Raw genomic sequence first — 25,639 nt, 5'->3', positions numbered from 1 at the left:
GTTGTGCACCATCTCCATTTGGGATCACCCAGCTCTTTGAGACCTACCAGTGGTGAACTGGTCATTTCTCACAGACTCACCCACAGGAAACTGGGGAGAGTGTTTTAAAGATGTGCTTTAAATTCTCACTCCGATCCTCAGCTGCTCCCTTGGCCAGAGGAGCCGTTCCCCTCGCCTGCAGCTGCACAATGGGCCTCAGGTGCGCCTGCAGAATAGCAGTGATTTTGTGCTGATACTGGAGCTAATACCAGAAAAATCTAAATTACATTTTAAAAGGAATCTACCCTTTTATCTTCTAACCTTAGGCCTCACCCTCTTGCTCAGAAAAATCAATCTTGACTAATCTACTCACCGAGTAAAAAGAGGAACCCATGTAAACACGTACTTTATCTTCTATAAAATATTTTGCACGGAGAAGCTTAGGAATCCATCCAACGCTTCCCCAGAGGTCTTAGGAGAAAAGTGGGGATGGAGATGGAGATCCATTGTCCTGGATCCATAATTATGCTTGAAGAAAGAGTAGGTAGATGTTCTCTAAGTGTTGAAGGAACCTCTGCAGCAAGGCCTGTCCCTGCTCTCCCCATTAATGAGACTTGGATTGCTCAATCTGTGCTGAACACACAGCTGCAGCAGTTTAACAAGTGGATCATCACCTGGGGCTGGGGAGCTGATAAAAACCCACAGCCTGGGCTATTGTTCATTTTTGGAGTATTTGATGTGAGATGTAAGAAAGGCTCTCCTCATTACTTTATTTTTTTAATCTATACTAAGTGTAGTAGCTAGCACTCATGGCAAGAAAAGCTATAAGTAGAAATTCAGCAACCTGGGCTTCATCAGAAGTCATCAGGATGTGGCTTCATCAGAGAAGACATGGTCTGTGCAAAGTCAGTGTAAAGGTAAGCTCTGCTCAGACTCTTTTTCCAGAAATCCTGTTTTTCTCCTGTATTTTGTACTGTTTTTTCTCTCCATTCTCCTCTGGTTTTGAGACCGTTGGGCAGGGTTTATAACCAGGAAAATCCACGACCATTCTCTAAGAGTGTAACTCTGGCACTTTGCTCTCCTGCCCTTTCTGCATTAAGAGGAGATGTCAGGGACAATTTGACTCGTTGGCTTTGCTTTGTGTTTTTTAAAGCTTTTCTTAACTTCTAATCAGATGTAGAGTCAGGCGTTGGGCCAGGACTAGAGTGGTGTATCTCCTGTCCGAAGCCTTGCACTGGTGCTTGGCTTTCACGGTTTAAAAACAACCCCTCGATTTACATTAACTGCGCGGTTCTGCAATCTCAGGTGCAGATCGGGTCATCTTGCCCATCCCTCACTGCTTTATCATCTTGTTTTCTCCATTTCCTCCTGTGATATATTGAAGTAAGCGACATTTTCAAGAGCGGGGACAGTAAATCATGTGTGCTCTGTGTATGCATAATCTGGAGTATCTGGTCTGGAATGCAAACGAGTGCTTGGAAAACAAAGTAGTGAGAGAGACCTTGGAGTTTGCTGGGGCAAAGAGAGCAAGAAGCAGGAGAAATTGCACCGTTTTCATGTAGTACTGGTGGTCTGTTTGCTCCTGAAGAGCTTAATTCCTTCTCTATGCATCCAGAGATCAGGGTTGTGCATAGTTGAGGGGCTGCAAAATATAGAGAGAAGTTCTATGGTGACTTGTGGGCGAAGTATGGCAGGGCAAGGAGTAATGAAAAATAATCATCATTTAAAAAAAAGCCAAAATTATGTGTAGATGTGAAGAGTCTTATGCAAAAGAATCAAAGATGCTGGTGGCTGAGCTGTGGAGGCTTTAGATCTTGTGATGCTCATCTTAGAGCGGGACTTGTAAAACCTCCCGGCCTTTCGCAAGTCTCCGCTCACCAGGACTGGAAATACGTTAATCCAGGTGCCAACGGCGCTGGGCTCTGGCTCTGCAGCTCCCTGAGAATCTATAGCAAACCTCATTTTGCGCCCCATTTCCATCATCTCTGCGCTACCCTACCTGGATCTAAAAATAACGTAGCTGTGCTGAGAACCTGCTATTGTGTTTTCGTCGTGATTACAGCCATCCGCATCAGAACCGGTTCACGGGGCTTTTATTCTCCATGTTCCTGGCTGTATTAGCACTGTAGAATCCCTGATGTATCACCTCGCAGGGAGTCGAAATGCTTGGCAGTGCCTTAGTTTGCATTTTTGTTCTGGGTTCACAGCTGAGCTGGAATCCTTTCTCTGGATGCTGATAGAAATGTAAGAGAAATCTCATTTTTATGGCCCTTTCATACCTGTTAAAAATAAGTCTTTCACTCAGCTGATCAACTCAGCCTCTTTGTACCGAAAAGGCTTCAGGATGAGAAGCTGATAATACAGGCTTTAGTTTGCGGGAAATGAATTAGAAATATGGTATTTGAAAGAACTGTTTAATTTAGGTGTTTCGCAGGCATCTAACGAGCTACTATAGCTATACTGCAGCAAGCTAAAATATTACTTAAAAGTTAATTCATATTTTTAGCATATAATTTCTAATTAACTTGCTGTAGTTATCTTGTTAAATGTCAATTAAATCTCGGAGCATTTCTCAAAGGTTTCCTGTATTCATAAAATGTAATTATACAGCTATTCCTCATGTAACCCTTATTACTACTATAATCTACAGCTAAATATATCTTTTACATGCTAATTATACATCACTAAGTGCTATATTGATAATCAGTAATTGATTTAGCACAATGAATTGTATGTTACCTATTCAAATGTCAACTGGAAGTGTTGAGAATGGGAAGCTCTGGCTGCAGCTTTTGGTTGTGGTTGAAGTTTGGTGCAGAACTGGGGGGGTTTGTCCGACAAACTCTGCAAAACATGAGCTGGTTCTGCTGGCAAGAAGAGAGGACGAAATGGGCCGAAATTCCTCCTTCTCCTCAGTTTTGTTTCCGTACTGGATTGTGTGGTTGTGCTATGTGGTGATGCACGGTGGGGCAGCTCATCTTCCAAAGCATCAGCTCCATGGTTGAGCATCACTGACCTCCCTCTTCTGATGCAGGATTAGTTACACCTAAGCAGTTAGCAGGTGATACCTGAAACCCCAGTTAGCAATGATCTATAAGTGGGATGGTTCAGATGGAAAAATGGAGGAGAAAAAAAAAAAATTGGGAAGCCCTTTGTTAGATTTGTGTATTTACTGCCCAGTAGTAATCCTGGTGGACCTCAGGATGACCATGAGCCAGCACTGGGCCCTTGTGGCCAGGAAGGCCAATGGTACCTGGGGTGGGTCAGAAGGGGGTGGTCAGTAGGTCAGAGAGGTTCTCCTGCCCCTCTGCTCTGCCCTGGGGAGACCACACCTGGAATATTGTGTCCAGTTGTGGCCCCTCAGCTCCAGAAGGACAGGGAACTGCTGGAGAGAGTCCAGCGCAGCCACCAAGATGCTGAAGGGAGTGGAGCATCTCCCGTGTGAGGAAAGGCCGAGGGAGCTGGGGCTCTGGAGCTGGAGAAGAGGAGACTGAGGGGGGACTCATTGCTGGGGATCAATATGGAAAGGGGCAGTGTCAGGAGGATGGAGCCAGGCTCTTCTGGGTGACAACCAGTGACAGGACAAGGGGCAATGGGTGCAAACTGGGGTACAGGAGGTTCCACTTAAATGTGAGAAGCAACTTGTTCCTGGTGAGGGTGTCAGAGCCTGGCCCAGGCTGCCCAGGGAGGTTGTGGAGTCTCCTTCTCTGCAGACATTCAAACCCGCCTGGACACCTTCCTGTGGAACCTCAGCTGGGTGTTCCTGCTCCATGGGGGGATTGCACTGGATGAGCTTTCCAGGGCCCTTCCAACCCCTGACACTCTGGGATTCTGTAATTTGAAGTAAATATAATGTTAGTCCCAGTGTCTCCCGGTCTGACCTGGCCTCTGCTCTGCCTCCTTCCCCCTCACCGTCTGAATAATATTTACCAGTACATCAGTGTTATTCAGAGTTTGCATCTTCCACGTCCCTTGCCAGATTTGTATGTGTCTGTGCTGATATTGATGTTATTCAAACAATGATCCTCTCCTTCCCCTGTCAGTTTATATTGCGTGTTTCACCTAGCACAATCTTAGCAAACAAGCATCATCCTCTGCTTTTTCTTTTTCCCATTTGTGTTTATTTTCCTTTTGTTAGCAGTGGTATTTAAATTAAACCATGCCACTGCTTTTGTTTTTTCTTCACTCTTGTGTTTCCTAAGGCAACAAATTTTATGGATCTGGGAAACAGAATCAATATGAAGTTGGATTGTCCTTATGAGATTGTCTTAATATCCCAGGAGACCAGGCTTTGTACATGAGGATTAAGAAAAGGGAGAATTACTGAAGGCAGGATTCTTCAGAGGGCTGTTTGTGTGCACATCATGGACAAATATTGAAATGTGGAAAACATAATCCAGGGAATCCAGGGGTTTGCGCAGCTTTAATTGAAACCATTTATAACCTTCATTCTCTCCCATCTTAAATGACACTTTTTATCTTCCTTGAGTTCATATGGGGGGTCCTAATGCACGTAGAATTCATAAAATATACAAAAAAATCGTTGTTCTCGGGGGTAAAATTCATATCCAGTGATAGGGAGAGATGGCAATTCAAGTAATAACACCAGGTGATGTAAAATGAACCTGTTCTTCAGAATGCTGAAGCTTTCTGAAAGCTGTGTGGCCGCTACCTGGTCATTTACATTTTGTATGAAGATACTCTGAAAGTAAATGAAAGGCTTTGCTAATTCCGAGTAACTCTTTTTATTGATATATTGAAGACAAAATGTTCTGGCTGGCTCCCAGCATCCCCTGCATGGGGGAATGTGTTTGCTTCAGATGGGCTCACAATTATCCTGTGATACTCTTGGTTTCATAACTGAGCTCTTTTCACTGGAGTTCATTAGAAATGAAAACTTAATTGAATTAGGGCGGTTAGCCATGCGGGAACAATTAGAAGTGGCAGAAATATTCTTTCCAATGAGGTGGTTTTGCTGATTCTCCGGGAAGGAGGGAGCCCTTGCTGCCTGTCCCTTTGTCACTCTGACTTTTCCGTTGCTTTTCCTCAGTTCCCTTTCCCATTTGCATTTGCCTGACCACCTCTTTTTGAACTTGGTGGTTGTTTTTCTTTTTGCTCTGGCAAACTGCTTCCTCAATGGAATTGGTATTGCTTTGGTGCTATAATTTTCATTATGTCGGCGGCTGGTTTGGCCTCCCTGTCAGTTCGTGTCGCTTATGTGGGGTGGATGGCAGCACCACTTGCCTTTTTGTCACTTCCTTGTAAATATCGATCCATCATGAGCAGCAGTCTCTGTTTTATATCCAACTGTTCTTAATATTAAGCATTTGCAGTGTTTTGGGTGAAATTAATTCCCATTTACGCCAACCCCGATGAGTGCGGTTTGTGTGAAGCGGGGGCATCCTGAGCTGAGATGAATCCTCATCTTTAGAGTTCGTGTTCTGTAGAAGACCATCCTCATCTCCTTTTAAAATACGCCAATATTCTCATGATATTCTCCCTTCACTGGGGCCGGGTGCCTCCTCGTTAACTCCTTGCATGCAGAAATCAGTACAGGTGGGTGGAAGAAGAGATGATGATGCTTGGGAGGGGAGATGGAAGTGATGGGGAATGTGGAGACAAGGAGCTGGAACAGGACGAGCAGAATGAAGATGACAGAGATCAAGTTCCTGAGAGCTCTAGAGCTCTCTCTCTGTAGCATGTGGTTGAATTTGACCCAGTTTGCATCTTGGCATTTTCCTTTGTTTTTCTTAATGTGCTCATATATTGACCAATCTCTAGGAAAGAAAAGAGAATGGAAGTTATAGATTCAGTATGCGTAACGAAAATGCGATACGACGTATTCCCTCCGAGTGTTTTCGGAATAAAAAGGCAGAGAGAAATCAGATAGCTGCATCAATAGGAGTCAGCTGTCTGCCAAAGCATGTTTGAAATAGCAAATTAGGATACAATGGTATGCATAGTTTCCATATCAAATTATGACATTATTGGCAGAGACTAGAAGGTAACACAACTCGGAGTCCTCCTACATCCCTGGGTAACAGATGAAACAGTCTTAAACGGAATACAAAGCAATTCTGTAATCAAATGCAGGCGTATATGGACACTCGTGTGGTTCAGACAAGAGAAATCCAAATGGAGGGAAATAAATAGGTGTGTTAATATAATTTGTCATGCCCGAGTGAATGGGGGATCCCCATGAGTGGTGTAGAAATCTCCTTACCCAGATAATGTGGGTGGCTGTAGGCAAACACTCCACTGCTTTGGGGTTTTGTGTAGTGGTTGGTTTGTTGGTTTTTCTTGGTTGTGTGTTTTCCCTCTTTTTTTTTTTTCCCTTAACTCATTAGGACCATTGACAAAACGCTTCTGCGGGAAGTGCTGTAGTTGGGTGGGAGAGGCAAAACCGGGATTCTGAGAGCATTTTCCACCAGGGCTCTCCAAAGTCACATCTCTGAGGGTAAAATTGCACATTTATTTTCCTCCTGGAGGTATAAGGAGAACATGATTCTGCTGGCTGAACTTCATGGTGTGTTCTTGTTTGGAAAGTATTTGAGGGGAACAGGAATTCTTGGGTTCTAGAGTAAAATTAGTTACTAATGAGGCATCGCTGAGGTTCTTTGGAGTCCTCTGATGTTCAGATCCCTGTGGATAAGCAGGTGGGAGCATCTCTGGATGCCGGAGGAGTCGAGGTGTGCTCTAGGGTATCTTTTCCATCGATATTTGCTTTCTCTGTGACTTGCAACCGGACAGAAGAACAATATTTATAGCAGAAAATGAAATGTCAACACTGACAGAATGATTCCACCAGCTGGTGGTAGGTGGATTATATATAAGGAGATGTATAGCTGGTCCTACCACTGCCCGTCTTGTACCTTGTGTATGAGGGATTCAGTTCACCCCGAGGACGTCTACTTGTTGCATTCTGGCAGCTCTTAAACCCAAATCTCATTTCAGTAATTGTGCAAGAAATAATGCACTTGTCTCAGAAGAAACTCCCACCAGACAACAGCATGTAGATGAATGTCAGAGCGGATTATGTGTTTAATATATCACATACCGTTGACTTCTTAAGGAATAAGGCAATAATGAAAGCAAGAACATCTGGAAGCATGCTGTGAAACAGTTATTTTTTTAAACGTCGATGATCTGGTTTTGAAACCATCATGGTTCAAACACACAGATGGAGTTTGGAGCTGTGGCTGGACCGCTTGGCTTCGGCACCGTGGCAAAACCACGAGCAACAAGAGCGAAGGGAAGGGCTGGTTGGCTGTGCCTTGTCTCGGAGTGGTGACATCCTCCTGTTCCTCTGGGAATATCCTCTCATGGCACATCTGTAGTGATTGGCACAGCTGTTCTATGAAGACCATGGAGGAAAATCCCATGGTGTTGCATGCTCCGGAAGATGGAGGTGGGCAGGTTGGACGGTGGCTTGTGATGGGACAATTCTCGTGGAGGTGACAATTTCCGTGGCGTTCCCTGCACACAGCGGAGCTTTAGGTACAATTTGAGGTCGCAGCTCCCTCAGGCATGGTGGGGAAAGACACACAATAAGGAAATATCTTTTCCAAGCTGAAGATATATTACTCTAATATTTCTTTTTGCTTCTGGTCCCTCTCGGCGGTTCCATCTCTCCATATAGCTATAGGCTGGCTGTCAGCGGCTCTCGTACACACACACGGAATATTTGTTAACTACAGCTATTTGAGGCGAAACAGTGAGATTCGGTGCTGAAGAAGAGTTTTTCAGATAAGCGTCTGGTGCTTCAGGCAGTTTAGAATCAAAATCTGGAAAGCAGAGTCATTATTTCTGTTGTTTTAGTGCCTGCTTTTATTCTCTTATTGACAAATGTTCCGTAACCCATATTGCTCTGGGTGGTTTTTTTTCCACATTTGCACTATAAAAAACTGTTATTTTTTTTTTTAAAGACTTTTTATTTAACCATCTTTGCAATGTCTTCTGCTTTGTATTCCATCACCTCTTTCTGTCTCCTTTTTTTGGTGTTTTGCATACAGAAATATCTGCTTCATCCCTGGTGATGGGGGCAGTTCAGTGCAGTTGTGTCTCGGGGCTTAGGTCAGGGTCTCATTGTCGGCTGTTAAGGCAAAGCACTGAGCTTTTTTAGTATATAGACAACTAAATAAAGTGCTGTAAAAATGAGGAGAATAGAGTGAGCGAGATGACCGAGCTGTGTTTGCACAAGTCATTTGTCCCAATGACCTGTGAGGGTCTCAGGTGGCTGTTTAAGAAATTAATAGTTATTCATTGGCATAATGGTGGGGGGGGAAAAAATTGGATGTGAAACTTATAGGAGCATAAAATATTTTCTTCCTGCAACAGAGTAAGAGAACTCATAACCTGATCCTCCCCTTCTGAGCAGCTCGAAGCCTTGATCCTTTTGTGAGCCTCACAAATCAAAAGGATGTGTTGGAGTTCACGGTGAGGTTTGATGTGCAGCGCGATGGGGCCGGTGATGGAGAACACCCCTGGGACCGGCTCCTCTCCACTGGAGAGTCTGAGAGAGTCTGGGGGAACAAGAGGTTTTCAGGGAGGCAAAACACTTAATGAACTCTACTGGAAACACACAGGCGAGATTTTTGGTTAGACAGCCCTCTTAAGGCATCTCTCACTAGCTGCAGGAATTCCAGCTCTTATCTCCCTTGCTACTGTGGGCCACAAGAAAAGGCTCCTAAATGTGAAGAGCAGGAGTCTGGGGTGGCTTCTTTTCGCTGCTCCACCAATTTAAGAGCTCCCAGAGCGAAGCTGTTTCCTGCTGTCCTTCCCATGGTGTCTCTGCCTTTGGGAATGTCGTGATTGATGTGAAAATGTGGGGGTTTGGCTGTTGGGAAGGACATGGGGTGTGAAGTGTTATAGCCCCCAGCCCTGTGATGGGGAGCAGAGCTCTGGACTGACCACCCTCGTTAGAGAAATGAGGGGGGCAGTGATTTTAATCACTCTGGGGTGCGGGTGAGATGCTTGTTTGGCCCAAGCGGGTGGGTATGGGAAACATCTCTGGGAAAGGGCCTTAAGGAGAAGATCCCTTGGGAAGATGGGTGTTCCCCTGGAACACATTTCTGTAGTTATTCTTATCATAATTTTTTTTTCGCATTTCATCCTTTATCAGTAGAACTGGTAAGTTCGGATCACACCCAGTTGTTTCCTCACTAAGTCCTTAAACCTGGGTTCTATTCTGTTGCAGATATTCTGCAACTCAAAGAGATTTCAAGAGCTGAATTTAATTTACTGAGACTCAAAAAACCCCCTCACAGTTTTATAAAAAATATGCAAGTGTAATCTGATAACAGAAATACTTTTAGGTCCTAAAGTCATTCATTTCACTTGATAACATTCGGATCAGTCTATCTACCAATATTATTCATGGCAGCACGTTATTTATGTTTTTAAACATGTTTGATTAACCTGGACTGCAGAGCTGAATGTCTAATCTGACAGATAAACCACACTGGAAAAGTAAGGATATAAACTTGTTTACCCAGATTGGGTTGGAATCTTTACAGTTCCCTCTGCAATCTTTCCAAATGAGATTTAGCCTATATAATGATGAAGATCTTTATCTAATTTCTCAGCATGTCAGATAGGAAGGAGTGTTGAAGCAGGACTTCGTGCACAACCCAACTGGTTCATCTGAGCTCCCCCAAATGTTTTCCCCTCTCCTGAAAATGGGCATAAATAATAATGCAGTTGCATGGAAATAATTCCAGCAGCACAGAAACAGGGGAGCCGCACTAGGGGGGGCCCTCGGACAGCACAGCGCCCGCTCGGCTCATCCACAGCCTCTTCCATCGCCTTTTAACGCTGCCCTCGGGTATTTCAGTTACATTTAAGTTAAAAATCTCAATTTTTTCTTGTTTTTACATGGCCACTGACGGAAAAAGCGGATAAAGCTGCAAATGTTTCTGCGTTTTCTTAGGGTTAATTTCCTGCATGCTTGCCATTTCTGGGGTGTATCAAGTCATTCATGGGGTTTTTAAGAAGTTAGTTGGGTTGGTAGGTGATTACAATATAGTTGCAATAATCATTAATATTAATGATTATTGCTTCCCTGCAGCTGTTCACACTGTGTCCTGAAACACTTCCCAGATGTGAAAACTGAAGCGCAAATGATCTGCTGCGCTCTGGGATGTGAGATCAGAAACAAGCTCTGCTTGCAGGAGACCGGAGCTGCGATGGAGTCAAACAGCAGCAGAAATGCCAGGGCCGACCTGTGTGGGTTTATCCGATGTCCCTGGGATGCTGGGGACAGACTGAAGGTGTCATCACCATCACTGTCCATTGCTCTTCCCTCGGCCCCACAGTCCTTGCAGCTCACCTGCCTGCACCAGTGTCACTTAGGAGATTAATTCACTTTGTAGTTCATCTTGCTCTTTGATCCGGGGGGGATAAAACCAGTCCATGGCTGGTGCAGGAGCCCGAGTGCCACTTAGGAGGTTTTTCCACAGTGTGGGTCTGTTTGAATGCAAATGGAAGGTTTGCTTGAAGTGTTTACATGTTCCGAGGCGCGTTCGCTCTTTGACAGCGCATCACGAGGCAGCAGATCAAAAAGGTCCATCTCCATCCACTTCTCAGCTTGTTTTCCACCCCGCTTTGCGCTGCGTGAGTCGCGACGCCCACGAGGAGCCGGGGGGGCTGGTGGTGTTTCCATCCTGAGCTCTGCAGCCCCCCCATTGCACTCAGCTCCACAGAAAAGGGGCTTTCCAGGGGTGCAAGAAGTGCGGGTGAATGAGGAATGAAGGTTTCTGCAAAGCCCGCAGGGTGACTGCGGTAAATCAGAGCAGGGGGTGGTTTGGGAGCTGTGTCTTGGGTACCAAAAACTGACTTTCTTTGATGTAGGAGAAGCGTTTTAATTGGTAGCTTGTAATAAACTGTGTACGGCATGTAAATCTTGCAAGTGTCCAAAGTTTCCAAAATCATAGCAGCGAACTTATCTACTTATTTTTATCATATACAAGGATGAGCTGGTTTATTTTGTGTGGTTTTTTCCAATTGCATAGCTGATGTAATAGAAATACTCCGAAATACTGACTCCCAAACGTAATGCATTGTCAACTTTTATGCTGATTGCAGGAAGTCCAGCTGCTGTAATTTGCACCCAGCTGTTGGGAAGGGATGTGTTATGAGAACATCTCGTCTGCCGCCGGGGATGAGCCCGCAGAAATCACTTTTGCCAACAGGTTTAGAGGTAACAGCGTTTTTTGTTTTAAAAGGTTGCTATAGAAATAGCAATTTTCTGCTTTAGGTTATGAATGAAGAGCGCTGGGAGTTTCAAACACTTGTGTTGGAGCTGCTGGTGAACAGGGGGATGGTCCCACTGCACACACAGAGCAGAGATGAGTTTGCCAGCCTTATCTTCATTATCTCCAGGAATATAATAAAGGTCTCTTTGCTACTGGTGAACGAAGTCAGAGCACTGTAAAATCAGCCTGAATGGGGATTTTACATTGGCGTTGGAATGCAAAAAATACCTGTGCATTGTGGATTTACACTAAATGGGCTTTTACAGCTAGAGGAGTATTTTGTTTTGCAGGACTTGGTCTTCCAGGAGACTTGAGTGTTTATTATATTAGGTTTCCATTTGTATGCAGCATCATGGACTTTGAGCAGATTGGTTGTGAAATATTCATCAATTGTTCATTACTGGAGTGTCAGTTTATAGTTCTGGCTCTGTCTTTCACCAACATTTCCAAAAGTAGGGAGTTTGAAGAAAACCAAGGGCAGGGCAGGACTGTGGGTTCGCAATCCTTTTAGGTGGTGCTTCCAGGTCAACAGTTTGGGTTGGTTATTGGGGGAAGATGTATCAGAATCCTGTGCTGTCGCTGGGTTGTTGCTTGGTATTCTTGCATAAATGGAAAATGTGTGGTTTTCAGAGCTGTCAGTCTGGGATCTACAATAAGCAGTAAAAATAAACTGAAAAAGTAAAGCTCAAGCAATTGGAAAAGATGGTGCTTTGATACTGTTTTCTCAAGCCAACTTGCAGCCTAAGCAAAATTATACACGGCTTTTGCCAAGCGTAAGACTTCTAAAATGCTTTGATTTCTTCTCCTTCTCCCCGCGTTGTTTGGCACTTTGCTTTGAGTGTGCGACCACAGCGGGGGTCACGGATGTAGCATGTGTGTGAGAACAGGGGATTTGAAGTGGTAACATGACAAAGCCGTCACTGGGTTTTCAAGGAAAAGGCAAGTGGGATGGGGGGAAAATAATCCAGAATGGCAGTGGGCTGAAGGCTTGCTGGAGGTGCTTTGCGAGCGGTGTTATTCATCAGTAGTGCTGAGTCAGAGGAGGAAGATCTACATAAAAAGAGCTGCTTTTGGATCATGTCTTGATGCAGAAGTTTCCTACTGCTCAAGCAACATCACCAGGGAAGCTACAGCCATTCTCATAGGAGACATGATGATGAAGTGATTTTAGCTATGAAGTCTTTGTGGTAGCAACTTGTTCTGCGTGGAGGGTTCTCGGTGCTCAACTGGGATTTCCCCTATGATAAAAATAAACAGTAATTTGAGCCCTGGTGGTTTGTTCAGGATGGGTTGGGATGCAGAACACCCGCTCGCTTTTCCCTTATGGCTTCTCCTTCATGTTTATATTGCTGGGTTCTGAGGTGCCTTTCCCGAAGTTTTGTTGTCCCACTTCTCTGCCAGAGGAAATGATAGAAAAATGCTGAAGGACCAGATGAATCCTCCTCGGCAGGTGTGAAGAAACGGTTCCAGTGTGGGATCCAGCGCTCAGGTCCTTCTGTTTGATAGAATTCTTCACTCAGTAACATACTAAGTCTTGACTTTGTGCTCTGCAGAGGATGACAAATGGAGCATCAGGGATGGGAATCAAATGATAAGGACTTGTGAGACCCTCATTTTGTTTTGCTGTCTTGTTGTGTTGCAAGAAAACAATCACTCTTCCTGTATTCGCTTTTCCTTGTGTTTTGGCTCACAGATTAGTCTGGTCCTTGCACTGCAAGGAAAACAGGAAAAAAATTGTACCTTTTGTCTTCCTATTTCTATTACAATTAATCTGACTTGTGTTCAGACAATAGCCATTCCCACGTGCGGTGTACACAATTCACCCACCTCGCAACTGCAGTTCCTTCTACATAAATCAATCTCTGTTTAATTTTATCCTGTATTGAATTTGACCAAACCCTCAGGAATTGGTTATAAAAACTGTACAAGTTCAGCTTTTTGTTTTGATCAATTCGGAGGGCTGGAGGCAGGTGTTCCGTAATGTAACGATTGCTCATGCAAAGCTCGAGTGTAGTACAATAATGTTTGTGCTGAAAATCAGACAACAAATTTGTGATCATCTGTGCTGTCTGCATTGTTCCCGAGTTTTGAAATAACAAGTAATTTAAAGTTAAAAGCACCAAGTCTGAAAGTTTAAGACTGCAAATGAGACTCTTGTTTTAAAATATTCATTTTAAAATTATTCATCGTTTAACTTCCATATGGTTGTAGTGCAATATGGATACACTATATATGGACATCTAATAACTTTAATTGGTCTTTAACAGGGAAGATGGTGTTTTCCATGTGTGTAGACATATGATCCTGCACTGGTCCACCAGCCATGTTAGAATAGAAGAGTTAATCAACCCAACTTAGAGAAGACAAGCGGAGATATTCCAGAAGGTGATTGGAGGACCAACCAGCCACAACTTCATCGGGATATGCAGAACTACTCACAGTTTTTGAAGAGTTTTGCATTTCTGGATCAAGTTGAGACTGGGATTTTATTTTTTCCAACTCTTCTCCTACCTGATAGTAAATGAATCCAAAGAAGATTTCTGTCATGTTACAATAGAAAAGGAGACAGATTGCACTGTCGCTTCAGCTTTCATTTTAATACCTGCCAATACCATTTTGCAAATCCTTGAGTGTAATATTACAAAAAAAAAAAGTGTAGCGAACATGAGGTTAAAAAATGTCTTTAGTGTGTAGAAGATGAAGCTGGATGACACATGGGCAGCTGCAGATGCACTAATTTGATTTCATGCCTTAGAATCAACTGTTCTCCTGCACTGAAAGGCACATTTACATCCATCTGTCAGAGTCTGTTCCTTGTCTTTTCAGCGTTCCTCCGCTCGTGTTTCCTCCCCTGCTCTGCTCGCGGGGGCGAGTTTGGAGCAGATCTTTCCAGCCCACCCATGTTTTGCGGGAATTTACAACAAATATATATATATATTTTTTTTTTGCCTTCACCCCTTTATTTCTTTTGCTCTTCCGAGTCTTAGGGAGGTATTATTACAGGATTATTAGACACAGAATGTAGGTTCGGCGTGTTTAAGCTTTAATCCTTGTAAGCCAAAGCCCTGACTACAAAGCCGGGTTCGTGACATTCAGGATCATTTGATATCTGGCTGTAAGGAGCATTGCTCGACGTGTGATGGGGTGGAATGGGGAAGGTGGGCTCAGCACAAGAGTCCTCGCTTGCTGTCCCAAACAGCAGTAAGAAAGAGCTTGGCTCATAGTCTGGAAAACCTTTAGACAAGGCTCTTGGGGTTTAGAGGTAGCGTTGTGTTAACGGTTGGACTCGATCTTGTCTTTTCCAACCAAAACAATTCTGTGATTCTACACCTCAAAAATAAAAGTCAGCCAACTTTTGCAGTGTGCATTTACCTTGCCTGTGGGAACCATGGGAGCGAGCGCTAAGCCTGTTCCTATAGGCACTATGTGCATACGTGCCCAGCAGGTGCTGTATCTGCACAGCCCCGAAGCAGCGGGCGCCGTCGGGTGTTCCTGCGGTGTGTGTGATCAAGGTTACCTGCCACAGGGACCCGCTTTGCCGCTGGTTTTAATTTGCCTTACTGCATAGCACATAGGGTAACTGAAATCAAATTTAGATCTTGTCCTGCATCGTAGGTACGAGCAAAAATCAATATCTTTCGTATTCTCACCGCAGCATGAAATTCTGAAGATGGAAATTAAAGGTGTCTGATAAGCTGCTAAGTCAGCTAAGCCTTCTCCTCTGTTTTTTTTTTTTTTTCACTTAGTTTGTAGAGAGCGACTCATCAAGTTTCTCAAAAGCTAAAATGATTTTGTGATTTAATTTACCCCCAGAATCCCAGAGTGTCAGGGGTTGAAGGGACCTGGAAAGCTCATCCAGTGCAATCCCCCCATGGAGCAGGAACACCCAGCTGAGGTTCCACAGGAAGGTGTCCAGGCGGGTTTGAATGTCTGCAGAGCAGGAGACTCCACAACCTCCCTGGGCAGCCTGGGCCAGGCTCTGACACCCTCACCAGGAACAAGTTGCTTCTCACATTTAAGTGGAACCTCCTGTGTTCCAGTTTGAACCCATTGCCCTTTGTCCTATCACTGGTTGTCACCAAGAAGAGCCTGCCTGGCTCCACCATCCTGCCTTTACTCAACATATAATTACTCAAACTTGGCGCTGAAAGATACACCGCAGATAGAGTGCTCTGAGCTGGACTGTGCAACTCTTACTTCTCTTTGCAAGGACTTTGTGTTTCTGGGACATTTCAAACCAGCAGGTCTTGTATAAAACGAGAGATGCAGAATTACCTGGGTTCCAGCATGGCTCTGTGTTATCATCCTTAATATTTTTACATTTATTTTTTTTAAACAGTGTCCAGGGCAAGGAACTGAGAGTTTTCTTTCCTTGAAGTATCAGGTCTGATGAGATAATGGTTGGGGTCAGGCAGTAGCTTATTTAGCAGCATTGTGCTACATCACTAATCTTGAAGCATCTTGATTTCTCTAATACACCTAAACCAGCTGAAGCATTCAATATGCTTGAAAAAAAACCTCTCTGACTTCTCTTACTCAGGGGTTTGATTAAGAAAGATGCCCAAAAGTAATGTTGTATTTCAGATGTAAAACCCTGATGCTCTTATGAAGAGAGATGATATAAAGTAGTTCTTGTCAGAACACGGCTCTGGGAACACTTGGCTCTGAGGGATTTTGCTGGGCCAGAGCTGCAGAATAAGGATTTTTGGTTGGGGGGAAAAATGAGCCTGGCTCGTAGTGATTGATGGTGTCTGGGCTCTGAGCCCTTGATGGCGAAGTTTTACAAGTGAGAGCTGCAATAGGATTTTTGTTTGTTTTTTTAGTACCGCCAGATGAAATACAGGAGAGAGAATCTCCTTGTTCTCTTTTAATTTCATATCTTGCAGTCTGAAAATTAAAACTGCTTTCTCAGTGGGACCTTTACCTTCTACATCACAGCTCTTCATCCTCCCCCTCTCGCTTCCCAACCCTTAGCAGGCTGCAGGCGGCCGAACCACGGGGAGAGCGAGATGATAATTCATTCGGGATGGAAGCGGGAGGCAAAATGTAATCCATCATATCTGCTCTATCTCATTACGGAGGTGAGATACAAGAGAGGGCAAGCTGTTAATAAACTGGGGGATGAAGTTATTTTACCAATCTGTTAGAGCAAGCGGGGATAGACGGGGGTAGGAGTGCATTATTCACACCTTTTCCTAATCCTTTTGTTCCTTATTCAGTAGAAATGCCTTTGCAAAGCCAGTAAAGCCATCTGGTGTAGGGAGCTGACATCCAACCCCTCACGTCCTCTCCTGTTTCACCATATTTCTGTAAATAACCCTTTTGGGAGCTGCAGGGGGGCATCGCAGCAAGAGGCAGTGGGGTTCACGATGGCTTCTGCAGAATGGAGCACATTTCTTCACCCTTAAAGCAAAGATGTCCCCAGGGATTGTGCACACCATCCCCCTGGACCGATGTCAGCGGGCTGAATGCGGCCTGGAGCTCAGGGAGGTAAATTCTGATGATGATGAGAAATATTTAGGACAAGGCTGTGTATTCCTGACCTGCTCCTTGTGTGTTTGCAGCCGGGGGTACCAGCACCCACAGCTGCCCTATGGGGCTGCAGCCTCCGTGTCCATAGAGCTGGTACCGGTACTGGCGCTGCTGGTGCCGTGAGCTGGGATGGAGAGGGCTGGAGCATCACAAGTGTTTCTACCATCTCTTCATATGCAATGTTTCAGTAGAGGTTGAATCCGATCAAGTTTAAAAGCTGTCTCTTGGGGAGTGATAGAGGCATATTGATAATGCACTTCAGTCCTGTGGAATTCCTTATCTTGCCCTTTCTTTCCCTAGCCACAGAACTGCTGCTTTCTCTTTTGCTGTTTCTCATCTCTCTGGCAGGGATAAGCCCTAATTCTGGAGCCCTGCTCTGGGCAGATCTGCAGCATGGCTGTGCTAACAGGCTCTCAGTTTCCAGGCTGTCATTGCAGCAGCGAGCTGGACTGCTGCACGTTATTATATCGCGCTTTGTGTGCATTACAGAAATAACATTTCAGAAGAGAAGCGTTTCTAGTCCCTACCACATGCATCCAAAACTTCTGTGAGACACGTAGTGCCAGAGCAGCGACAGCTGAGAAGGAGGAAAAAGGAATAGGAGAGTAGCAATAACAACAACAGAAAAACTCGCAGAAGATGAATGAGGTTCCTGAGTTGAAAAGACTCAGTTACTGTGTTTGCACCAGGGAGGACGAGATTGAGACATAACCCTCGTTAGCATTTCTGTATGATCACAATAGGCTGCAGGGGTTGAGACTAAATGCTTTCCAATTCAAAGGAGAGGAGAGCAAATTTACAGATGATGGCTTTATTAAATTTAAATTACTACAGAAATATCCAGGCAAGGCTTCAGTGATGATGTGAAAACCTATTTCAGATTCTTCCTTCCCCTCGTGCAGGATTCCAGGGCAGGTCCATGAGAAGGGAGGTGTTGTGTTGTTTCCCTCCCTTCATATTTGGATTAGATTTAACAGAATTTAATACAATTTATTAACATTAAAATTCTGGGATTTTGCGTGTGCAACAATGAAAAAGAGGAATAGCTTTGACAATAGCCAGTAAAGGACTTCTTGGGAAGCTTTGCTGTTAGCTCCCTGCGCTCAAAATGTCTGAACCCGTAAGTTCAAGTCAACAGAAATCTAGAACTGAAACAAATGTAAGCAAATACACAAAATAATTAGTTTTGTTCTGTCATTTGCATCATCCTGAGTGAGCCACAAATGGCCTAGAGCTGTTCTTGAGGAGAAAGTAGGTTGTTGGTACTTCAGTATCTTTCATTCACAGCAAATGGCTCCAAGTATAATCTCAAATTCCAGTCTCACTTTCATTCTTGGAATGGAGATAATGGCTGTATGCTATAAGATGCTTTTTACAGAAAGCGTTAATTATTCCTCCTTTGTCATGAGCCTTACCAGGGTTTGCTGATGATAACCCCTCAGAAATGTTCCTTTCTGAAACAGGGCTCAAATACTGAGAGGCAATTTGAGGAGGATGTCAGTGCCACGCTGAGCTACATTCGGAGTAAAGGATTTAATTTCCTAGAGCTGCTGTGTGGCATCTTCCAGCAGCTCAGAGCTCCTTCTGAAAGGGAAGAGCGGAGTGTGATGTGCAAATTCACCAGAAACAACTGGACCTGAACTGAACTCGGGGTCACGATGGGGAGAAGAGCACTCGTGATGGACCCAGAGCATCGTTAGCAAAACCAGCACTATCATTAACGCAAGGAGCAGCGCTGCACGATTGGAGAGGCAGTGATTCATATCTCCTTGGAGCCCATGCATCCTGAGCAGTGCAAGCAACTTTATTCAAACTGAAGTTCTTGATGATATGTAGAAGGCATATGCTACCGAAAAATGATGATGAATGCGTGTTACCATCATTTAGGCCATCCATCAGTAAGCACTTTCCTGAATAAGCTGGCAGAAGCACTTAGCGTGTTCCAGGTCTGCTGGGTCTGTGGTCCTGCAGGGCTGGATTGCGCATCTTGCCGTGGACAGACATTAATGAAGATAATTGAAGATGTTATTAGGAGAATGTGTTTGTTATCAGAGGTTGCTTATGCCATTATTACTCTGAGTTACACTTCATTAATATCCATTTTTCATGGCTTTGCTTTGCCATTCATTAACTGCATGACCTTGTGTCATTGGAGGAGATGTGAGTGATGGAGTGAGGAATGTTGTTGTACAGTGCCATCTTTGCTTGCTGTGGTTTGGTCGTCTCACCTTGAAACCCCAGTTTTCAAAGCTTTTATAGCCCAATTATGGATAAAGAAAAAGATCCCTGGGTCAGGAACTGGGTGTGCAAATGCTAAGTCAGTGTTTCTGCAGAATTGTAATGAATACGTGCTGCCCTGCCTGTAAAACCATCTCACTACTAAGCAAGTAAATATCCAATGAGAGAGAAGCGCATTGTAATGCTTTGATTTTCCTTTAGGTGGTAAAATTTGCTTCGAATTTGCTAGTACTCATTTAACAAGAAAGTGTTTGACTGTCTCCTTACTGCAAATGCTTAATAATCATCTTTCATTAGAATCGCCGTCAAATTTTTCCACATGATCACACAGCCATGGAATGTCAGGGTTGGAAGGGCCCTGGAAAGCTCATCCAGTGCAATCCCCCATGGAGCAGGAACACCCAGCTGAGGTTCCACAGGAAGGTGTCCAGGCGGGTTTGAATGTCTGCACAGAAGGAGACTCCACAACCCCCCTGGGCAGCCTGGGCCAGGCTCTGACACCCTCACCGGGAACAAGTTTCTTCTCAGATTTAAGTGGAACCTCCTGTACCCCAGTTTGCACCCATTGCCCCTTGTCCTGTCACTGGTTGTCACCCAGAAGAGCCTGGCTCCATCCTCCTGACACTGCCCCTTTCCATATTGATCCCCATGAATGAGTCCCCCCTCAGTCTCCTCTTCTCCAGCTCCAGAGCCCCAGCTCCCTCAGCCTTTCCTCACACGGCAGATGCTCCACTCCCTCCAGCATCTTGGTGGCTGCGCTGGACTCTCTCCAGCAGTTCCCTGTCCTTCTGGAGCTGAGGGGCCACAACTGGACACAATATTCCAGGTGTGGTCTCCCCAGGGCAGAGCAGAGGGGCAGGAGAACCTCTCTGACCTACTGACCACCCCCTTCTAACCCACCCCAGGTACCATTGGCCTTCCTGGCCACAAGGGCCCAGTGCTGGCTCATGCTCACCCTGCTGTCCCCAGGACCCCCAGCTCCCTTTCCCCTACACTGCTCTCTTGCTATCGTGTTTTCTTGCTGGAAGTTTTGTTTAGATAGTGATAGTTCAGTCTGAAATTTTGCGATTGTAACATTCAGAGAAACACCAAAATTAATTTGAAAATGTTGGTTATATTGAACTTCGGCACCCACAAAGTCCTTTGCAGGTAGAAGCAGTCTGCATATATATGCTGATTGCTCCGTATATCTCCTTTTATTGAACTAATGCTTTTCAAATGTGAAAAACTTTGCCTGGGCATGATTAGGAATCTGGACATCCAAAACTGAAATTCAGGATTTCTCTCTTCTACTAATTAAGTCAGTATAATTCGGGAGCCCAGTTTTCATAAGGAAGCAAAGCAATTAAATAGCAGAGTAATGATCACACAGATAACAAGCCGGTCTTTGCCCCGGTGACCCCGTCTCTCCGTTCCCGCCGTCTGGAAGCGGAGCGGCTGCGGGGCTGATGGACAGAAGGCACGGCCTCAACTCTTTAGTAAGATGATTATTTGGCAGGCTTGTGCTAATTTTTATAATATTGACAGTTTGATTAATATGTTAATGATCTTAATTTCCATATTGAGTTTTGTCACTTCAATTTGTCTAACATGCTGGCAGGAAGAATATTGGCACTGTGAAATCTATATGAGAAGTCAAAGGGAGAAATTCCAAACTAAATTTGACATATCTGCCTAAATTTTCACTTGTTCCTCAGGCCGCTCCACGCAGCCAACATAGCAGAAAACAGCCCTTCGCGTAATATATTCTCATTAGTTCTCTTACACTGTGAAAGAATCAGGTTTGGTATCTTTAATAACCATGTGTGCCGCTCAATTATCCCAAATTATTTTTACGGCTTTGTTTCCCTATATATATATTGCTATAACATTCTATTTATTCAGCACTTGGTGCTATTGAGCTCAATAGAGGGGTAACTATATAAAATTTAATGATGTGTCTTAAAAAGTTGCTCTCGTGATAGGTTTTGGGGAATGTGTCGGTGTAAAGAGGAGCAGGCAGTTCTTATTCTCCTGTACTGTGTGGTGTTTGGTTTTTTTGGAGAGCTGAATTCCAAGAGCTTTTCTGGTGAAGGGAGATGTGTCTCTTTATTAATGCACTGTAACATCAAGTATATTAGCATCAAGTTCTCACTCAACTGTAAGTGTTACTTAGGGATATTAATCAACTGCTGCTTTATTTTAATGTGCTAATTTGTGATTAATGAAGAGAAAGGCTTTGATTTGTAGCTTCTGTTGTACCTTCTTTTCCATTTTCTCCTGCCGCAGAACTCCAGCCAGGGCGCAGTTCCACACTGAGTAGTGTTAGTTACTCCTCGACGTTAGTTACGTCTTTCTGGAAGCACCTTTGCTGTGTGCGTGATGTTCCTTGAGGTGTTCAATGGAAGACGTTTTCCAGTAAGCGGTGATAAGGACGGCAGAGTCGCCCTGTTCCAGTGCTGGAACAACTTCGCTTCCAGCTTCCCCTCCAAACATTTGTTCCTGGTGTCCTTCACCCCAGGGAACTGTACTGCTTAAGCAATTCAGGGTCTTCTGGAGAGAGCAATTTGGAGTGACTCTGGGTTTGCTGCTTTTTCCTGATAAACTAGGGCAGAAGGTGCCTGTGAGCACTAATTCAGCCCCTCGGGGTCTCAATGTCTCTTGAAACTCAGGTCTTAAAATCTGATGATTTCAAGACAGTAATTTACTGTTGCATCTTGGAAGCTTAAATTTAGAGTTTTAAAGCATTTGAATTTCTATGTTGTGGCAGATGCACACCCCCCTCTCTCCCCTTCCCTTCCTTCAATGTGGAAGGTGCAGACACATTTTCCCCCTCACCTCTCCTGCAATGGGGTTAACAGCTTCTTTTGTTTTAACCCCAGATCATTGAGAGAGAGAAGGGGTTGGGGGCATAGAGGTGCCATAGAGCTGCTGGGTGCACACAGCCAGAGTGGGGGTGCTTAGAAGCTTCAGGGCACCCCACAGCCAGAGTAGGGGTGCAGAGAAGCTTCTGGAATGCCTACAGTCAGATCTGATCAGGCTGTATAAAACGGGAGTCTCATTGAGGCTGTGCCCCTTGTGTGGGCCTCTTGGAGCACCAGCCAGATGCTGCGGCTGAGAGCCTCCCCCTTGGGCAGGATGGGACCGGGATTCCCCCCTCACTGAGCCACGTGGGTGAGTGAGTGTTCACTCCGTGCTTCAATATAAGCACCTGTATTTTCCATAGTAATTCCTTGCCAGATTCAGGCAAGCGTGTACACTTTTCCCAGAGTCAGGGACGGCTCTGACATTGCTTTTGGTGAGCCACGTGTATGCACACCATGGATCTCCATTGTTGTTATTTGCTGCACCTTTAATGATTACCTCGACTGATACTCAAACCTGTATTTATGTCGCTATTGGAGAGCTAACACCCCATCTTCCACCGGTTAATCTGCTGCACTTTCTTTACTGAATAGAAGTTTGTTTTGGACCCTGTTGTCTGTCTAAACTAAGTTCGGGGTGCCTCTGTGGAGCATCTCCATTATGAGGAAAGGATGAGGGAGCTGGGTCTCTTTAGTTTGGAGAAGAGGAGACTGAGGGGGGACCTTATTAATGTTTATAAATGTATAAAGGGTGAGTGTCATGAGGATGGAGCCAGGCTCTTCTTGGTGGCAACCAATGATAGGACAAGGGGTAATGGGATCAAGCTGGAACACAAGAGGTTCCACTTAAATTTGAGAAGAAACTTCTTCCTGGTGGGGGTGTCAGAGCCTGGCCCAGGCTGCCCAGGGAGGTTGTGGAGTCTCCTTCTCTGCAGACATTCAAACCCGCCTGCACACCTTCCTGTGGAACCTCAGCTGGGTGTTCCTGCTCCATGGGGGGATTGCACTGGATGAGCTTTCCAGGTCCCCTCCAATCCCAAACATACTGTGATGCTGTGATATATGTAAGCAAGCTAATTGCACTAATGCAAGGAGAGACCATGGTCATCTCAGCTGGAGACAAAGGGATTTGTGAGATTTTTCATCTTTCATTATATTTCATTCAGTCATCACTCAGTGTGATCTGATGAATAACTCTACCTGCTCTTTCGTAGTGTATTTTATGATCATTAATGTTTATGCTTTGTATAACTAAGAAAATAATTAAGCGCCTTGGTTTTTATTTGCAACAGAACTTGCCGAGATGGTGCTGAGATGTGTACAGTATATCATCATTTTATGGCATCTCTGTGGCCGTACAAGAGCAGTAGAAGGAAAATGCCACATAAACAACTACTCAGACTTTGAATGATCCAGTAATTTTGATTTATACTTTGCATTTCGTGGAACTCTATTAGCAGTTAAAGTCTATGGTTAAACGATTCCCAGCACAAAATGAGTCAGAAATACAAAAGAAAGCTTACAGTGTAAGATTTAGTGCTGGGGACTTTGTTTAAATCTGGAGTCTGCATGTAAATTATAGTCCTGGTTGTCGCTTTTAACTAACAATCCCAACCAATGCGGCAGAGCTGGGTAATTTGTCCAGTATTTCTTTATGAGATGGTAAACTGCAGTTTAATTCTCATCTCTCTTGGAAGGCATGGAAAACTCATCTCTCAGATATAAAGGAACAGCGTGACCAAACGTTTCCTTCAAAATAAACCTGCCTGCCACCTTATCATTATGCACAACACCGAGTCAAGATGCGACACTATGGGATTTCTATATATAGCGAGAACATACGGCTGTAGATGGTGAAAAATGACACAACTGCCAATGGGATTCAATAGTTCAAATGACTCAAAGAGGACAAATGGGGTTTATCCTTTCTTGGAACAGCCGTTTTTTCTACTTAAAGCTTTGTAATTTTTGCTTCGTGTTTTCTGCACTGTTGGCCAGATTCTTCATAGAGGAAAAGAACCCTTGGATAAAGGATGGTGACCTGATCCAGAGCACACAGAAATTAGCCTCTTTCTGTGGCAATTAATGGAACAGACTGGCCGTGGAAATAACAACAAAAATAGTAATATTATTTGTTAAAAGGGTAATTTTCCCACAAGGAGTATGTGGTACGAGGTACCATTGCTCCAAGATCAGCTCCGTTAGAGGAGAACATTTCTTTAGATGTTTTGGTTGTGTGTCTATGTAGGATTCCTACTCAGGATGGCATTAGCTGCATGTCCTGTATTAGTTTACTTACACATAGCGCTTCAAATGCTTTAAACTCTAAATTTAAGCTCCCAAGATGCAACAGTGAATTACTGTCTTGAAATCATCGGTTGAAATATGGTCACTTTTGCACCAATAGATCCTAAAACACTTTGCAACCTGCACATTGTCGCTGTCTATGAAAAGAGAAAACGAACCATCTTTGAAACAGAACGTACCATCTGTTGAACAGGACACACCAGCGCTGTTAAACAGCTTTGTGCCAGAAAAGGCTACGGAGCAGGTATTACTTGAAGATACAGAGTATGTCTGGGTAGGTGTGATGTGTTTTCATGTGCTGGAGTTGAGCCAGGACACAAGAACGTGACCCTCGGTGCTTTACCCACCGATGCTCTGAGCCTGTGATGGATTTGAAGACAGGCAAAGTCGCTATCGCCAGCAGATCCGAGTCCCCAGTGCTGTATCGACACTGCCAACCAGAAGGTCCCAAACGGAGACAGTTTGCTCTGTTGTGTCCATGATCTCCAGATGACGTGTTTCTGTCACCTTGATTTCCATGGCGATTGTAAGGACTCTGCAGGGACAGTCATGATTGCATTGGAAGGACTGTATTGATTCCAAACAGCTGCCCGATCAAAACAAATCACGCCGATCCATCCAAGGGGATCGATGGGCAGGGGTTGGTTTTACTATCTTTTAGGTACAAACATCCAGTTTCTTGAAGCAACCGATGTAGAGGGGAAGAGTTCAGAAGCTTTAGAGTTGAAACAGAGCTGTAATGTAATTCAGGTTAAAACTCCTCCATCCGCGAGGTTTCTTGGATAGGAGCAATTTCCTTGTATGTGAACGCAGTCCTGGGACTCTGTTCCTTGGAGGGGGAGATTCTGTTTTAGCCAAAATCCTAATAGATGAGGAAAAAGTTGAAGGTTAAGGGATATAAGCTACAGCGCTTATATGAGGTACCAGAGCACCTCAGAAAAGTGTCATTTATTGATGTCTAGCAAGGAGAGCGTTGATTCCTTTCTGTAAATTGCATTTTCCATCAAAACTCGCTGAGACTGAAGAATTACTGGTGACTGACAGGGTTTACGTGTTGCAGCGCGATCTGAGTGTTTTGGCCGGCAGAGCTAGAGAACAGCCTGAGAGTAATTACACAGGCTGACACGTTCCACCGGTGACAGACAACAGCTTCATTTTACAGGCGGGGTTGCTTTCAGAATACCTCTTCTCTTGTTGTTCTCTTTCCGTACCGGGATGGTTTTACCACCTCTCCCTTTCTCTGTGCTCCTCAGGCCTTGTGTTAGGACAGGACACCAAAACTTTGCCAGCACCGGAACGATAGGAAGCGGCCTCAGAAAATCCAGCTTCACTCTTGCATGTGCATGGAGCTGCAGTTAACGCATCACCCAGTGTCCTTAAATTTCCCGTTCCTCCCATGAATGGCAGATCCCACATCACTCGGCTGAAGTGAAGGATGGAGCAGCCCAGGGCTCAGCCCTCTGGAGCTTGGCGGCTGTGTCAGATCCT

General features: G+C 44.5%; 1 protein-coding gene across 4 annotated transcripts in view; it reads left to right on the top strand.

Moving 5' to 3' along the window:
- Positions 1-25,639, top strand: part of LOC139829541 (uncharacterized) — a 292,141-nt gene that overhangs the window by 85,408 nt on the left and 181,094 nt on the right. For all 4 annotated transcript variants that reach the window (XR_011742056.1, XR_011742058.1, XR_011742057.1 and 1 more), the window contains one exon: positions 11,062-11,176. The gene's annotated coding sequence lies outside the window, so the exon portion shown is untranslated. The remainder of the gene's footprint in view (positions 1-11,061; positions 11,177-25,639) is intronic.

This window comes from Patagioenas fasciata, chromosome 21 (genome assembly GCF_037038585.1).
Source record: "Patagioenas fasciata isolate bPatFas1 chromosome 21, bPatFas1.hap1, whole genome shotgun sequence".
Classification (NCBI taxonomy): domain Eukaryota; kingdom Metazoa; phylum Chordata; class Aves; order Columbiformes; family Columbidae; genus Patagioenas; species Patagioenas fasciata.
This window is presented reverse-complemented; position numbering and strand designations above follow the sequence as displayed.